Here is a 17,096-nt window from a genome sequence, read left to right as displayed (position 1 = left end):
AAACCAACATTTATCAGAAGTATTGATAAAACAAACAAAAACAGCAACATGAAAATTGTCTGCCATTGAACAATAACAAACATGATTGCTAGGCACCTCATGCATGCTGAATAATTCCAGTGGGACGAAGAGTGGGACTGCTAATGACAGGAAAAACAGTACAAAAGGTAGTTGAGGATCAGTGCTTTAGGGCTAGAAAATCCAACCAACAGAGTACCCAAATTCTATGTCAGGACCGGAGGCTTCGGATTATGCCATTCTTTCATCACTTTATTCTCTACAGCAGCAAGAAAAAATAACACAACTACTTTTCCCATGAACATTTGGGGAAAAAATAAAGTCAAACATGAGTCCTATCACAGTGTCCATGAACCGGTGTCTCCCATCATGCTCCACTGTACTTGTCTCCTCTTCTTTCTTCGCTGCTCGCAGCAAGTTAAGTTGGTTTTTCCTTCTCTCCTGGGTTTTGGGTTTCTGTGTGGTGCCTGTAACCTTTGGGCCGGGTGTCGGGTTTCTTATTTTTTCTCCACAGATTCCCTTGATTGGTCGCGGGACGCCTAGTGCGCTCCTTACGCGATCCTTGCCCAGTAGTGTGCGGTGTGGTGGCGCTACCACCAGGGGCCGGTGTCTCGTTTGCTGAAGGGCCGCTCCCAGAAGCTTCTAGAGTGTTCTGGCGCGCTCCTATCACCAGCGGACCCGTGCCTAGCCTCCCGGCTCTGACACCCTGCGGGGTCGTAATTAGGTTTCCCCTTTTTTCTGGACGCCCTTTGGGTTGTATTATTTGACGAACACCCTACGGGGTCGTAATTGTGCTGTGGGAACGCTTTGCCGGGAGGCGCCCCGAGGCTCTGTGGGCTGCAGCGTTTCCAGGGCTTTGCCCGTTAATTGTGTGCCTTGGGCCACCCATATCGCTGGGACTCCCCAGACTGTAGAGTGCCCTGAGGAGGGTCATTGGGTCTTGTCTTCTGTTCCCGTTGCTAGAGCCTAATTTACCTCGCTATGCAGGGGGACGCGGACAACTATCCGGAGGAAGACCCCCTGAACTATGTCCCGTTGGACGATGACTTCTACCAGGCGGTCGACGACTCCATCTATCGCGCGGTGGACCAGGCCATGGTCCCCCTGGAGCAACGCCTTTCGGCGCGCCTGGACGTGGCCTATGCCAAGTTTGCCGCCTTGCTTCCGGCGCCGGCTCCGGCCTCTGGGCCGGATTCGTCCCCTACCCCGCCTCCTCCCAAGAAGCCTTGCACTGAGGGAGTTGATTCGGCGGCTTTCGCTAAGGTGAAGAGTGCTTTCAAAGCCCTGGAGGACGCGCAGCCTCCCGCTCCTCTTCCGTCGGAGGTTCCTCCGCTTTCTCCCCCTGCGATGTCTCCGGACCCACAGCACGACGACGACGACTCTCCGGACTCGGAGGAGGAGGCCTGTTCTTCCTGGTCGTGGCTGCCCTCTCAGCCCTCATCCTCCGCAGGTCCGTCGGACATGCTGGACCCAGACGACATCATCCACCCCCGCTCATCCGAGTGGGTTCCGTGTGACAAGGTGGCCCAGTACGTCGCTAATAGGCTGAGGAAGCCGGTGGACAAGGATGCCAGGAGCCGCCTGCGTGCGGAGTGTCCTCGGCCCTCGTTGGAGGGCAAGGTGGCCATGACCCCGGACATCGACCCGAAAATGGCGACCTTTATTCAGAAGTTTGTCAAGGACCCTCGGAAGGGAATCAACAGGTCCTGGCGCACTTGCCAGGACAAGCTTTTGGATGCTGTCGGGCCCCTTACCAAGATCTTGGATATGGCGGAGGAGGCCAAGGTGTCGAGCGATACGATCTCCCCGGAGGTTCTGTCCAACTGGGCCCAGAGGGCCATCATTTTCCTTGGCAACGCCAACTGCGCCCTCTCTACGGAGCGGAGGCGTTCCCTGCTTATTCAGGTGGATCCCAAGCTGGGCGACCTCGCCTCGTCGGAGGCAGGTGCAGTGGCCCAGGGGGGTTTGTTCGGTGACCCGTTCATCAAGGAATTAGGGAAATTTGTGGCCACCTTCACGTCCTTGGATCGTGCCCAGTCCAATATTAAGAAAGTCTTCGCGCCTCGTGTTTTCGACAAGGCAGGGGCCGCTCGTTCGGCCGGGGCGCCAGCTCGGATAGAGGTCAAGGCTCCGGACGTGGCCAGTATCAGGACAAGGCCTGGTTCAACAATTTCTACCCCACTTGAGGGCAGGAGTTCGGAGGTCGTGGAGGTCAGCGTGGCCAACAGCAAGGTGGTGGTCGAGGTGAGTGTACTGCCTTCCGCGACTTTGAGAGTGGGGGGGCGACTGGCGCAGTTTTTTCCTGCATGGGCCTCCCTTACCAGCGATGCTTGGGTGCTGCAGACGGTTCAGGGCTTCCAAATGGAGTTCCATGGCCGTCCGTGTCAGCTGCAGCGTCCTCGTCCCATTACCTTTTCCCAGCGCGATGCGGCTTTGGTGAGCGAAGAGGTCGCGGCCCTCCTCCAAAAAGGGGCGATTTGTTGCGCTTGCGAGCACCCCTCAGGTTTCATAAGCAATCTTTTCTTGGTAGACAAGGCCGATGGGGGCAGACGCCCCGTGAAAAAATTTGAAGGAGTTCAACGAGTGGTTGGTGTATCGGCATTTCAAAATGGAAGGGATACATCTCTTGCGCGATGTCTTGCGCCAGTCCGATTGGATGGTCAGGCTAGACTTGAAAGACGCTTACTTAACGATTCCCATTTTTCCCCCTCATCGGTGTTTCCTCCAGTTCAGGTGGGACGGTCAGGTTTACGAGTTCACCACTCTTCCTTTCGGGCTCTCCTCGGCACCGTGGTGCTTCACAAAGGTGTTGCGGCCAGTGGTGGAGGCCTTACGGGCTCAAGGGGTCAGAATGATAGTGTACCTGGACGACATGCTGCTCATGGACCAGTGCCCCGAGAGGCTGCGGCCACAGTTGCAGTCTGCGGTCAACCTTTTACAAGGCCTAGGGTTCGTGGTCAACGAGAAAAAGTCTCTTTTGGTTCCCATGCAGTGCGCTACGTTCCTCGGCTTCACCATAGACTCGGTGGCAGCCACCTTGAGTCTGCCGGCCAAGAAGATGGCGTGGATCAGGCACGAGCTGCGTCAAACCCTAGCGAAGTAGATGATTTCCTTGCGCCACCTGGCGAGGCTAGTGGGCCTGTTGTCCTCTTCGATCCAGGCTATCTTCCCGGGACCCCTTCATTACTGCGCCATGCAGAGCTTGAAGGCGTACCACCTGCGGAGGGGATTGACATACTCTCAGCTGATTCCCTTGTCGCAGGACGTGAGGGACGAAATGCAGTGGTGGCTTACGCACATGGAGGCCTGGAATGGCCGTGCGATTTTCGGTTCCGCCCCAGATATCGTGATAGAGTCGGACGCCAGCCGTTCCGGCTGGGGGGCGAGGTGCGGAGATTTCTCCACGGGCGGCGCCTGGTCTGCTCTCGAACAGTCCTTGCATATCAACTGCTTGGAGTTGCTAGCGGGCTCCTTCGCAGTGTAGTGTTGGACCAAGGACAGAGTGCAATCCTGCGTCCTTCTCAGGATGGACAACGTGTCGGCGGTCCGTTATATCAACCACCTGGGCGGTACCAGGTCCAAGATGTTGGCGGACCTGGCCAGGGACTTCTGGCACTTTTGTCTGGACCACCAGGTGTCGGTTACGGCGGAATATTTGCCGGGTCGCCAGAACGAGGTGGCCGATTGGCACTCGAGGAATATCCTGGACGCCAGCGTTTGGAAGCTGGACCCTACCCTGTTTGCCAAGCTCTCGGACCGTTGGGGTCCATTTTCAGTGGACCTCTTCGCCTCCCGCGTGGACCACCAGCTCCCGCGGTATTTCAGCTGGCGCCCCGACCCTCTGGCGGAAGCGACGGATGCGTTCCTCCAAGACTGGTCGGGGGTACAGGGATATGCGTTTCCACCGTTCTCAATGATAACGCGTGTGTCAGCGTTACTGCGCCGCCAGTCAGCACAGGTGGTGATGATCACTCCGTGGTGGAGGTCGCAAGTTTGGTTTCCGGTTCTTCTGGAACTTTCTTGGGATTCTCCGATCCTACTCCCCCAGTCTCCCCACATTCTACTGAATCCGGAGGGAGCGCCCCACAGGTTGGTCCTGGAAGGCTTGTTGCGCCTGATGGCATGGAGGCTCTCCGGCGACGCTGGACGTTGCCTGGCCTTTCGAGAACAGCAGAGGACTTGCTCTCCAAGGCTTGGGCCGACAGCACGACCAAACGCTACCGATCGGCTTGGCTCCGGTGGAGCCGTTGGTGTGTGCGACGGGGTTTGGATCCTGTGGGGGCACCTGTTGTGCGTGTCTTGAATTTCCTGGCGGAACTGTCTGATCAGGGCCTGGCCTATCGGTTCGATCAATACTTTCCGGTCGGCGGTGTCAGCGGGGCACGACCTGGTTCAGGGGTCCCCGGTTGGCGAACACCCCTTAGTCTGTAGGCTCTTAAGGGGTATACGGCTTGCCTTGCCGCCGGAACCTCGGTATTCCGCCCTGTGGGATGTGAACAGGGTGCTGAATTTGTTCCTTTCCTGGCAACCGAACAGGTTTTTATCGCGTAAAGAGTTGACGGCTAAGTTGGCCATGTTGCTGTGCCTGGTGTCCTGCAGGCGTGTCTCGGACGTGCGAGCGTTGGATATAACGGCCAGGGTTTTTTCTCCTGAAGGGGTTTCTTTTACCGTCAGCAGACGGACCAAAACACATACTAGGGTCATTTCGTAACCGGCTTTTCAGGACTCCCCTAAACTGTGCGTAGTGCAGTGCCTCCGTGCTTATGAGGATATGACTGAAGATACTTGCCCTCCGGGTGAGCGGCAGCTGCTTATTGCCCTGCGTAAACCGTATAAGGCAGTTACTTCACCGACGATCGCCCGTTGGGTGCGTTGGATAATGCAGGAGGCGGGGATTGATACTAAGCTATTTGGGGCTCACTCTACGCGAGGTGCCATGGCGTCTAAAGCTTTTGCCCTTGGGGCTCGGTTGGAGGACATGATGAGAGCGGCCGATTGGTCCTCGGACTCCACGTTCAAGAGGTTCTATTTCAAGCCAGTTATTGATGTGGCCAGATTGGTGGTCGATAAGCTTTGAACTGGCATAATCGAAAGCCTCCGGTCCTGACATAGAATGCGAATTTGCCTAGCCTTGGTGCTGGTAAGTTCCAATTCTATTAAGGACTCGGAGGCGAGGATTATCCCTCCCAGTGACTTCTTGGAAGTGGACCCTCCCCGTATGCAATGTAAGTAAAGCGTTTTTGTTCCTTTTCGAATGTGCGCTTATGGCTCTGCGGTGTACTGCTCTTCCTGTTTTACTGCTGACGTTCTATTGGTATAGAATGGATCTGATGGTGTGTTCTTTTGCAGGAGCAGATAATTCTAAACAAGATGCGTGAGTGGACTGTTGTTCTGGCTTCGCGCGAAGAAAGAGGATGAGACAAGTACAGTGGAGCATGATGGGAGACACCGGTGCATGGACACTGTGATAGGACTCATGTTTGACTTTATTTTTTCCCCAAATGTTCATGGGAAAAGTAGTTGTGTTATTTTTTCTTGCTGCTGTAGAGAATAAAGCGATGAAAGAATGGCATAATCCTCGCCTCCGAGTCCTTAATAGAATTGGAACTTACCAGTACCAAGGCTAGGCAAATTTGCATTCCAGGGGTATTGTACTGGAGTGTTGACCTGTTAAAGATAGCATCTGTTTTTAGAATGGAATGGGAGTGTTCTAAGCTTTCTATTCCTATTCTAAATGCTGCTTGAGAGTAGGCTCTAGCAGCATGTAGAATAGGAATAGAAAGCATAGAACACTGGAGAGTAGGTTTGAGGATTTGACAGCTGGTCAACTTATTATGGTATTGCTGGTTGTTAATCTAGGTTTAGGATCCATAAACCTGGTTCTGAGTCACCTCATCTTTTAAATACTTCCCGTCTTTTCCTTACAATTAGTGGCATGTTTAAATTTGACCTACGTGAAATTTAATTTATGCAGGCCTGCAAAATTCCCAAAATAACACCAGTTCATGTCATTTCAAAGCATTCGGTGTAAGACTTTAAAGCAAATGGCACAATTTGTGGTAAACATTTACCACAAATGCAAGGGAACAAAAGAACACAAGCACCTCTTGTTCGTGCTGCTTTTGTTTAAATTTATGAGGAATCCTTTTGCTCTAAACAGTAGTATGAAAAGACAGATTATGTATTTGCGCCTACATTTGCTTTAATTTCGCAAAATCAAATTATGCACTGCTTGTTTTAATAAGGCAAGGCTCGTAAGCAAAGTGCTCCAACGGTTTCTTCAAAACCAGGACATAGAACTGTTTGATGCATTTTGAGTGAGCAAGCAATGCAGTGTATTGCAGGTTTTTGTTACAAAGACACACACAGAAGGCAGTGTCTTTTTATTAAGACCGATGGAGACTGGTAAAGAAAGACCCAAGAGAACATCCTTGAAGCCTTCTTTCTCACTCACATTCTTCCTAGCACTCTAACACTGGGTCTAAACCGAGACACCTTTCCTACATTCCACCATTTCCGAATGAACAGATGTACAGCAGACTCTAAAACATCTTCCAACTTCACCGGACCAAATTTAACATTACCCTCCTAAAGCTATGAGGAAGCTTGACCAAAATGACATAAAAGCCCCGAACCATACTCGCTGGCATCTGCAGTCACATATACAGGTATACCAGGAACACACAATTGAAGCAAGAGATCATTAGTCAGCCCATTTTCAACTTAGCCATATCTTGTTGTCTACCCCATGTAACCAAAACTCTCTCCTTCAACATTCTAGTGAGAGTATCAGCCAAGTTATCAAAACTGGGACTGGATTTAGACTATTGGAAAGACAGAGCCTGGGCTCTGTTTGTGGGTGCAGTGGGTTCCTCTACAGTGCTTACTAAACTGGGCTTGGGAATAATGCAAGCTTTGTAATAGCATGTCCTAAATATTCTACATATTTCTGTCCAAAAACATATAGTTTCTCAACTTCCGGAGTAGTTGTGCAGCTTGAAGAATTTTCTGGATTCACATGCTGTGCATTATTCGGCCACCTGGTGGTTGGGTCCGGAATTGTTTAACTTTGTCCTTAAACTCTTTTTTAGGTCGAGCCTTAGAGCCAGCACGCATGCACTGCCCTAAGGATACGGCCTTTTGGAGCTGACCAGCAGTTTTCAAAAGCTTGTGCTTGTGGCTATTTTTGTATTGGTCTGTGCGGGTGTCTTTCTGAGAAAGACAATTGCAAAGGGACAGTGGTCCAAAGCAGTTCAGAGATAAAACACATTGATAATAAGACAAGCCTTGATGAGCTGCTTATGTATTTGTCCAAGTCGAGCCGAACATGGAATTTATTTTAACAATGAAGAAATATTTAGTGCATAAATAACATTACAAGAAATAAAGAGCACAATCCTGTGCATTACCGCAGAACAGAAAAATAGAGAAACAAAATGAATATGAGAAAGGAAAGGTTTACAGGCAAAGGAGAAGAAGAGCAAACTGGACACTTTTGGATCGGTAGTGCAAGTGTTTTGCCAGAGTAGTACACACAGCAATTGATACACATTGGTTTGTACTGTATAACTACTGTAAAAGGTCGACGTTTCGATCCCACGCTCTAAGATACATTGGGATCATCATCAGTACTTTATACAATTATATTGCCTGTTGGGAACATTCATATGCCTCTTAGGAAGGAGACTGTGCTTTTGGCGGAACTTGGATACGCCGGTGATTTCGATTTTGTGGATATACTCTGTGAGTTCTGGATGGCATACAGAGTTTCAGCGCACGTGGTGGCAATTCGGGGTTGGATAATTGGGGCAGGGTGTGAGCGGTACCTTGGTCGGCAGACACTATTAGTTGCTGAGTGTGTGCAGTTTGACTGCAATTGACAGCCGTACCCACGAGGACATCGCTCCTGATTGACGCGGATCCAAGAATCAATTCGGGACCACCCGCTAATCCTAATAACTTGCCGTTCGGGCAAACCACCTGATCTACAGTCTCCCATCGTGGAAGACTACTGTATCTACCGTCGATTTCCCACGCGGAAACCAGACACTCGGCAACGAATTGTGTCTGCCGACCAAGGTACCGCTCACACCCTGCCCCAACCATCCAACCCCGAACTGCCACCACGTGCGCTGAAACTCTGTATGCCATCCAGAACTCACAGAGTATATCCACGAAATCGAAATCACTGGCGTATCCAAGTTCCGCCAAGCGCACAGTCTCCTTCCTAAGAGGCGTATGAATGTTCCCAACAGGCAACAGGGGAGTGGGCAGGTCTGCCCACTCCCCTGACCCCCTCACTGCCTTTTCGCAGAGACAGGTCTTTAAATATTCCTTTGGGTCCTACCCCACCGTTGTGTTTTTGTTGTTAATATACATATGACTCATAAGAGGATGTAGCCTTGCAGTAAGAGCTGTCGACCTTAAAGCTGGGGAGCCGGGTTCAAGTCTCGCAACGACGCTAAACATCCTGCGATTCTGGGTTAATCACGTAATCTTCCCATGCCTAACAAAAACAAGTGTTTGCAATGCAATAGGTCTTGAGTTTAAGCTACTGGCATTGTAAATAACAATGCGTTTTATTTATGTTTCAAAAACAAAAACAAGGCCTATTATTTTTGTTTTTTAAAACATACATAAAAGGCATTGTCATTTACAATGCCAATAGTTTAAACTAGCGTAAATGCGAGACCTATTGCATTGCAAATGCTTGTTTTTAGTGGGCGTCAAAGTACCTCCATTTGGTGTCCCCTGGAGACATCTCTAAGCCTTCCTCGGAAGCTCTCACCTTTGATTGCCATATTCAGATTTCCTTTTTTTCCGCCCTCTTTTTACTTCCTTGCCTCTTTTCATCTTCAATGGCGGAGTCTGGTTTGCTCGCTTGTGAATCCATAATATTCTTCAAGCTGCAAAACTGCACCAACAGGTAAGAAACTATACTTTTTGCAGTGTGAAAATGTTTATGGATTCTCATGTGCATTGATTTCGCAGCGGTCTGTTACAGTGGTGGCTGGGTTGAAGATTAGTGTTTATTCAAGAAGAGATTTTTTAAGACCCTTTGTCCTACATGGGCTTCTTTGTTCATTTGAATATCCACACAGTAGTGTTTTGTGAACAGGTGCACTAAAGACCACGTTGCTGCAATGCCTTGGAGTGGTGTGTTAGAAAGGCGATAGTGGCTCTTTTCTTCCTTGTCGAATGTGCCCATGGAGCCCTTTGTAATGTTTCTCCTGCATTTTTGTGGCACAATTGTATTGTTTGAGCTATCCATCTTGCAAATGTGTTCTTGGTCACTGGTTTCCCTTGAAAACTGTTTGCAGATGATACAAGTTGCTTTGTTTTCATGTATTTTTTGTTCTTTCAATATAATACATTACCGCCCTTCTATCGTCTTGGGTGTGTAATGTCCTTTCTGCATGGGTCTTTGGTTTCTGGATGAAACTTGGTTGATTGATTTATATGGAACTGTGAGATCACCTTTGGCGTAAATTGTGGATCAGTTCTCATGACAATTCTGTACTTATAATACAGTTCCTGTAACGCTAGTGCCTGTAACTCACTCATTGTACATGGTGATGTTATCACTACCAAAAAGGCTTTTTTTAGTGTGAGGATTTGTAGTGTGGCCTTTTGTAATGGTTCAAATGGTGTGCAGGTACTTTTGGGTGGGGGGGGGGGGGGTGAAGTGAAGAAGCTTCTTCCAGTGTAGCCCCTTGTGTATGCTACTTTTGCTGCTAGGTGATCCTTCAGTGATGCATAGGTTAGCTTACAATCTAGTAAATATTTGAAGTACCTTAACATCGTTTTATCCTTTGTGATCTTTTTGAGCAGCCCTTCCTCAAGGCACCATATTGAACGCAGTTTCCATTTTGTCATGTAGCACTTCCTAGTGGTAGGCTTTCTTGCCTCTCTGAGGATTGCTATTGTGTACTCTGGCAACTGTAGGTGTCCAAAATCTAAGTTCTCAAGAGCCATGCTGCCAGGCTTAACCACATGGCTGCTAGGCGTTTTCCCGTCCTGCGCTGAGATATGCAGGATGCCAGTGTTTCATGACGAGCTGGCCTTGTCATCAGCGCACGGCAGGTAAGCGCCATGACGAGCCCAGCTCGTCATTAGCTTCGAAGGGGTTAAGGACTCTTGTTCTGGGTGAAGCACCCTTCCTTCTTGCATGTTAACAAATCTTTTTGGCAATGTGTGAATTCTCCCCTGCGATATTTCCATTATTTCCGATAACCAGGTTTGTCTTAACGATTGTGGAGCAATTGGTATCATCTTCATGCTGCTGGTTCTGTGTTTGCTGATTACCTTGCGAACTAGTGTTATCGGGGGGAAAAGTGCATGCAAATCTCCGCTACCAGTTTTTCCATAGTGCAATCCCTATGGACTGTTGGTAGCGTTGCCAGGAGGCAAAGCACTAGAATTTTGCGTTCGGTGGTGTTGCAAAGAGATCGATCTCTGGGGTTCCCTTTTTCTGAAAAATCTTCCGGAGTTCTGACTGGTTCAGTTCCCATAGGCTTACCTGCTCCGCCTGTCTGCTTTAACATTGTCTTTTCCAGGTGGTTGCATTGCCACAATGTTCATTTCTCTTGGAAATGACCAATTCCACAATTGTTGAGCTAATGTGGAGTGGCATTGAGAGTGTCCCACTGTGTTTTTTTTAATGTAGAACATGGTTGTGTTATCGGTCTGTATCAGTATTATTTTTCCAAAGAGCTCTTTCTGAGAGGCTTTTAAGGCTAGGAACACAGTCCTTAATTCCAGGATGTTTATGTGCTGTATTGTATCCTGCTCTTTTCACACTACCCTTATTTTGAAACTGTTTATGTGTGCTCCCCATCCCATCTGGGAGGAATCTGTTATTATGGTTACAGTTGGAGCGGCTTGTGTAAATAGTCTTCCTTGTGTTATGTTTGCTCTGTTTCACCATGCTCGCTCTTCCTGTATCCTCTCCGTGACAACAACTAGATCTTCCAACTCCCTGTTGCTTGTGACCATTGTACATGTAGGCATTCCTGGAATGTGTTGTCTTATGTTTGGTATTAAATGGATGCAAGAAAGCCATCATTTCTAGTAGCTTTCCCACTGTCCTATCAGAGCTTGCCGTTTCTGGTATTGCTGTGTTTCCTACAGCAGTGCGACTTTTCTCTTCTCACTGGGAAAGACTTTCCCTTGAATTGAATCTATTTTTGCCCCCAAGAACACTTTCCCCTGTTCTGGTCACTGGATGACTTCTCCCAGTGAATGGAGAATCCTAGCTGGTAGATAGTCTATCTATCACTGGTTGCATATGTTGTTTGTGGGTTATGTATAGTTTGCTATTACTACACTAGTCATCAAGGTAAAGGTATTCTTTGTCTTCTGAGGTATGCAGATACTGTTGCTAGGCACTTTGTGAATACTCTTGGTGTCAATTTTATACAGAATGCTAGCACTTTGAATTAGTAGTGCATTTTGTTGACCACAAACCTTAAGATTGTTTTGCGTTCATGGGGATGTACAATAGGCATCTTTAAGTCTATTGTAGCCAGGTAGTCCCCTTCTTGAAGTTGTGGTATTACCTCTTGTAGGGTTGTCATTTTGAACCTTTGAGTTTTTCCACATTTGTTCAGAAACTTTAGATCCAAGATAGGATGTGATGTCCCGTCTATCTTTGGAACTAGGAAAGATGTCGAGTAGTTTCCTTTATTTATTTCCTTGTTTGGGACAGACTATATTGCTTCCTTTGTCAACATTTCTTCTACCTCTTTGAATAGATGTGTTGCTTCTTCCTTGGAATGTACCTTCCTAATTGGACCTCTGTTTGGAGGTGTTCGGATTAGTTCTATGCAGTAACCGTATTGTATTATATTTAGAATCCATTTGTCTGAAGTGATTTGGTTATATTTGTGAAGGAAGTGTTTTAGTCTGCCTCGAACCAGCGTAGGATATAGGATATAGGAGTAACAGTTTATTTAAATCTTAATTTAGTTGTTTTGTCTTCCTTGTTGACAAGCTCCCCATGTTTTTCTGGGGTGTGTAGTGTGCTGGACATCAAGTCATTTGGTTGTAGGGGAACTCCCCCTCTTTGCCGATAGCCTCTTCCACAAGGACATCATCAAAAGGACTGCCTTCCTTGTTGTCTCTGCTGTTGTGATTGGTTTGCTCCTTGCAGGTCTTCTTGAGGGGGTGTTTCCTCTAAGCATGCCACCTATGCTCCCAAAGAGCTGTTCCCCATCAGAATGTTGTTTTGTACCTCTGGCTTGAACCCTGAGATGCGTAGCCATGCATGCATTATCTCCATGATACAAATCATCATTTGCCAGCTTGATGTCTCTGCTGCATCCAGGGCTGATTTCAATCACGTATTGGCTATGTTTTTCTCTCTTCTACCAAATGTGTTGCCCTTTTTTGGTATTGTTCTGGTAGGTGCTTCAAGTAAATGTAAAATGTAAATGTCCAGTATTTGTAAAGCGCAAACAATTACCCTAAGGTGTTAAGGCACTGGGGGCCATCGGGAAGATTAAGCGAGCTATTGCCCAGAGTCACATGGTGCTAGGCTGATCTAGCGGTCATTCGCCCTGGCCGCTGCGCCACACTTCTTCATCAGATCTTCTATCTCCTCCCAGTGCAGACATGCGGGACGGTTGAGCAATGCATTTAAATTTGCAATGTGCCATTGTTTGCCGCACTTCTCTCGACCTTTCTGACCATTAGGTCAATGCTTTTACTTGCTTAATCTGGGGGGAGGTGAGGAGCCAAGGACGCGTCCAAAATGGCCACGTGAGCCGAGGGCTCCCGAGACCCTCGCCGCCCCCCGACACTATCCTGACATTCCTCCTGTTGCAGGACCGTCATTCCTGGCAGCGGAGTTGAAGCGGCGCCGGACGCTGTAACTTGTGTCTGGGACAGCTGCGCTAATGCCGAGATCGGGAGCCTGACAGTTTGCGGCCTGTTTAAATAGAAGCCGGGGTCTCGAGTTATCAGCCGACCCCGGCTGGAACTTAACAACATTGGGGCCGAAACCGGAAGTCAACGGCTCGGCCCCGCGGACTTCCCGGCCTCCTGTATTGGATCTTGGGGGATGGACCCCCCCAGCTACTGCTCCCCTGTGGTGTGTGAGGCGCTGGCCCGTGGAGGGGCGTGAGAGGCTTCCTTGGAGGAGCACGAAAGATCTGCAGTGAGCATTTGGCAGCTCTAATCTTATCTTATCTCGCCTGCATGTGACACAGTGGGCCTGGTGTTGGGGATCTTCGTGGTGAAGAAGGCATATTCTCAGGCTCTGGGCGCAATGCGACACCATGAAAGGAGGTATTGAACACTGTGAAGCGCACTTTATTGGAGCTGAGAAGCCCTGCGCTGTTAGGTTGAATGCAGCGCTGACGGAGGGTCTGCGCAGTCGAGTCCGCTGTGTTCGCTGGCTTTTGAGACTGTGGTGGTCCATGGTGTGTGCTGCACTGCAACGGGAGGCCTCCCAGTTCGTTTGGCAAAGTCTGGGGTGAGTAGTACTGCCTTGAGGTGTGGCGCCCTAGCCGGAGGGGTGGAAGTGTGGCTGGAGAAGGCTAGCATGAGCAGGACTGAAGGAGCGGGCGATCGGCGTGGGACTCCTGTGCCGCAGACCTCTGGGTGAACTCTGCAGTGTCACAGGTAAAGCGTAGGCATAATACCTAGCCGTTATACTGAAGCAGGTTGGATGCTCCTTGTCGTCGTGATAGTGGTGGGATCTAGAGACTGACCGTCCCGTTGGATTGCTGGTTGGCTTGGGGGTTGGGTGCAGAGAGGATCGGACGGAGGTAAATGCGGTGTCGCCCACGCAGCTCTGCTAATTGTTATTGTCGTGGCCGCAGGATTACGGCCTCTACTGGAATAGCTCTCCCCTGATCTTCAACATGGCGACCAAACCAGAGAAACAACAGTCAAAGACGGCTAGAGGGGCTCGGTACACTCAAACTAACAAACTGGATCGCTACACGCAACCCAGAGGGTCGCCTTCCAGAGCTGGGAAGCCGCAAATTGGAGGTATCAACGCGTATGTTGCCACACCAGATCTTACGCTACAAGATGTGATGACCGCGATCGACAGAGTGAAAACCACTCTGGGTCAAAAGATGGAGTCCCTCGATCATAAACTGGACACGGTCACTATAGAAGTTAACTTAATCCGGGCGGACCTTACCAAAACTAGTGAAAAGGTGAAGACACTAGACATTAAGACTTCCAGTCTTACCGACGATATGGCGCAGTTGCAGCAAGACGTGCGGGATCTCAGAGTCACAAATGCAGCCGCAGGTCGTAAGTTGGATGAGTATGAAGGGCGGGCCCGTAGAAACAATATACGCATTATCGGTGTACCCGAGAAAGCGGAGGGACAGGCTGCGGACCTTTTCGTTGAAGACTATTTTACGCAGGTGGTACAGAAACAATGGCAGACCTTTATGGGTGTCAAAAAGAAACTCCGTGATAAGGGACTTATGTACGCCATGATGTACCCTGCCAAGTTACGTGTTGAACATGATGGTATGGCGTTTTTCTTCGATAATCCCGGAATTCCCTCGTACTGGCTGGAGAGTCTTTCCTCCTGGGATGAGCAGCGACGACAGAGTGGTGCTGAAGATGAGGGAGCGCAGGAGCAAGAATAATTATTGACATTATTGCAGGTGGGGCTGGGCCACTTTGAGGGATGGGCCATGGCTGAGAAAGGTCCGTAGAAATGTTACTTGTAGTGATGGTTTCATAGGTCCAACGATATATTAGGGGTTAGGCGGGGAATCTGAGGGTCACACTCCTCCTCGGGTTTCCTTTTCGATAGGTAGGTAGTTAGACCATGGGGCGACGGGCACACTGCGAGTTGGGGGTAGATATACACCGTGAGCAGGGGTGCAGGGTGGGGGGTGGTCAGTGGGGCTTATTTCTTTTCTTTTTGTATTATTTGTTATGGTTTTTCAAGGCATTGAATTGGAAAGTGCTCAGTGGTTGGGGGGTGATCGCTCCATCAGTCTTTTTGATGATGGGGTAAGGAACTAAAAGGTATTGAGTTGGAATGTCAAGGGGTTGGGTAATAAAATCAAGCGTAGTGTGGTTCTTCAGTACTTTAAACGGTATGCTCCTGATGTGGTTTTGCTACAGGAAACCCACTTGGTCGGAAATACATGTATAGCGAAACATAGAATGGGTTACAGATTAGTGGCACAAGCGGGCTTTACTACTGGCTCTAGGGGAGTAGGTATCCTGACTCGTAAAACCCTCCATTGGTGATAGATTCTGTCTTTGAGGATGATAGGGGCAGATATGTTGGTATAACGCGGTGGTTCCTAAAGTGTGCACCGCGGCACCCCGGTGCGCCGTGATAAGAAGCCAGGGGCGCCGCGCCGGCGCCAAGGATGTGATTCATTGAAATTGCAGCCGCAAGTCCTCCCCCTCCTTTGTGCTGAGCATGATCCCAGCCCTCGCCCTCTGTATTTAAATGGCTCAATTAGGAGCTCAGTGAGGTTTCTGAAAAAAGTAATGGGTATTCATGAGGAATGCAAAAGTGCTAACCAAGCTACAAGACTGCTTCATTTTGCATTACTAAAAAAAGTGGAACAAATAATCCATCACTGCATTTCGACAACATTAAGTTTCCTCTCGCATCCGACTTTGGTGGAAGCACAGAGCTGCCTTCAAGAGGACGAGCGCGCAGGACAAGAAACTCCAGGCACGAGACTCAAGACTCCAGTCAGGCACGAGGCGACGGCTGAACACAGACACTACGTACAACGTCGACGAGGGCCGCACAGAGGACATAAAAGGGCATACACTGAAAGTGGGCATCCGAGAGAATGTCGGCTATGATGGACTACATTACACTGTCAGTGCTACTTGCCTTCCCAGTACCTGGGCATGGCTCGAAGGACATATACATTAAGGTACGCTCTACTGACACTCAACATCAGCGGTGGTAGGTGTGCAGCTTTGACTCTCTTCAGAAAGCCCAGTTTGCATTGCTTAAAAAATATGCGGTTAGTCATGACTGATCATGAATCTTAATTCATAACCTCATAATTTATGTTTGATTATTCAGTTAACTTATCGTTGTATTTGTATAGTGCCCAGGCTGAGTTAGTATGGCCTCCTAGCACTCGTGGCTGTCATGACGTGCCTCATCTCAGGAGGCAGAGGGCTCCCATCAGTGGCATATTTCAAATTGATGCCCCCACTGCAGAAGAGCCCCCTGACATTCTACTGGCTTACTCATGTTTATAGGCCTTGGGCTGAATGGAAGCACCCAGAAAAGTGGTGGTGTGTGGGTGGGAGCGGGGCTTGCAACACAGGGAGCCTGCATTCCGCCTCTAGTTCCCATTACAAGTCAGAATCTGAGCCATCCTTTGATGATATGTTCTCGTTAAGGAGAGTCTCTCGTTGGTTGGCGTTTTCATGTTCAATGAACAGACAGTTTGTGATTTTTGTGACATATAGTTTTACTTACGAGCTTTCTTCCACATTCCGAAACACCTTAGGATCAATTTTAAGTTTTGTAGGTTTACCCGAAGGTGTCAGAGCAAATTACATAAGAACCAGTTGCGATACATAAGAACTTAGGATTACAGGCGTTACATAAAAGATACAAGCAGAAAAAATTTGCAAATGTACAAGTTATAAAGTCACACAGGGAAGAGACAAATAGAAAAATTTGCAAATGTACAGGTTGTAAAGTCACTCAAGGAAGAGATACAAATGGTTAAACTCTAAGAGTCACATAGGAATGGTAGAGAGTACAAAGGTCTACTGCGGTGGTTCCCAAAGTGTGCGTCGCGGCACCCCAGTGCGCCGGTAAAAAAATGGTGGGGAGCCACGGCCAGCTGCCAATTAGGTCAACGGAGCCACGGGTCAAAAAAGTTTGGGAACCACTGGTATAACGGGTCGCTGGGAGGGGCATGTTCTGTCACTGATGTCTGTGTATGTGCCCCCTGGCATGCAAGCCCTTACTTTTGTTAATTTGGGAAAGGCTCTGCCAGATCTCCCGAGTGGTCTGTTACTATTGAGGGGTGACTTTAACGCGGTCGTCTCTGGAGCTCTTGACAGACATCCCCCGCGGGATGTGGGACACGCTCATGGCTGGTTAC

The 17,096-nt window shown here is 48.9% G+C and overlaps 1 protein-coding gene across 1 annotated transcript in view; it reads right to left on the bottom strand.

Moving 5' to 3' along the window:
- The window catches only part of LOC147734651 (protein mono-ADP-ribosyltransferase PARP12-like), a 320,390-nt gene that overhangs the window by 227,667 nt on the left and 75,627 nt on the right, over positions 1-17,096 (bottom strand). The window lies entirely within an intron of this gene.

Source organism: Lissotriton vulgaris, chromosome 1_2 (assembly GCF_964263255.1).
Source record: "Lissotriton vulgaris chromosome 1_2, aLisVul1.2, whole genome shotgun sequence".
NCBI lineage: Eukaryota > Metazoa > Chordata > Amphibia > Caudata > Salamandridae > Lissotriton > Lissotriton vulgaris.
Note: the sequence above shows the minus strand (reverse complement) of the source record. Positions and strands in the feature narration are given on the sequence as shown.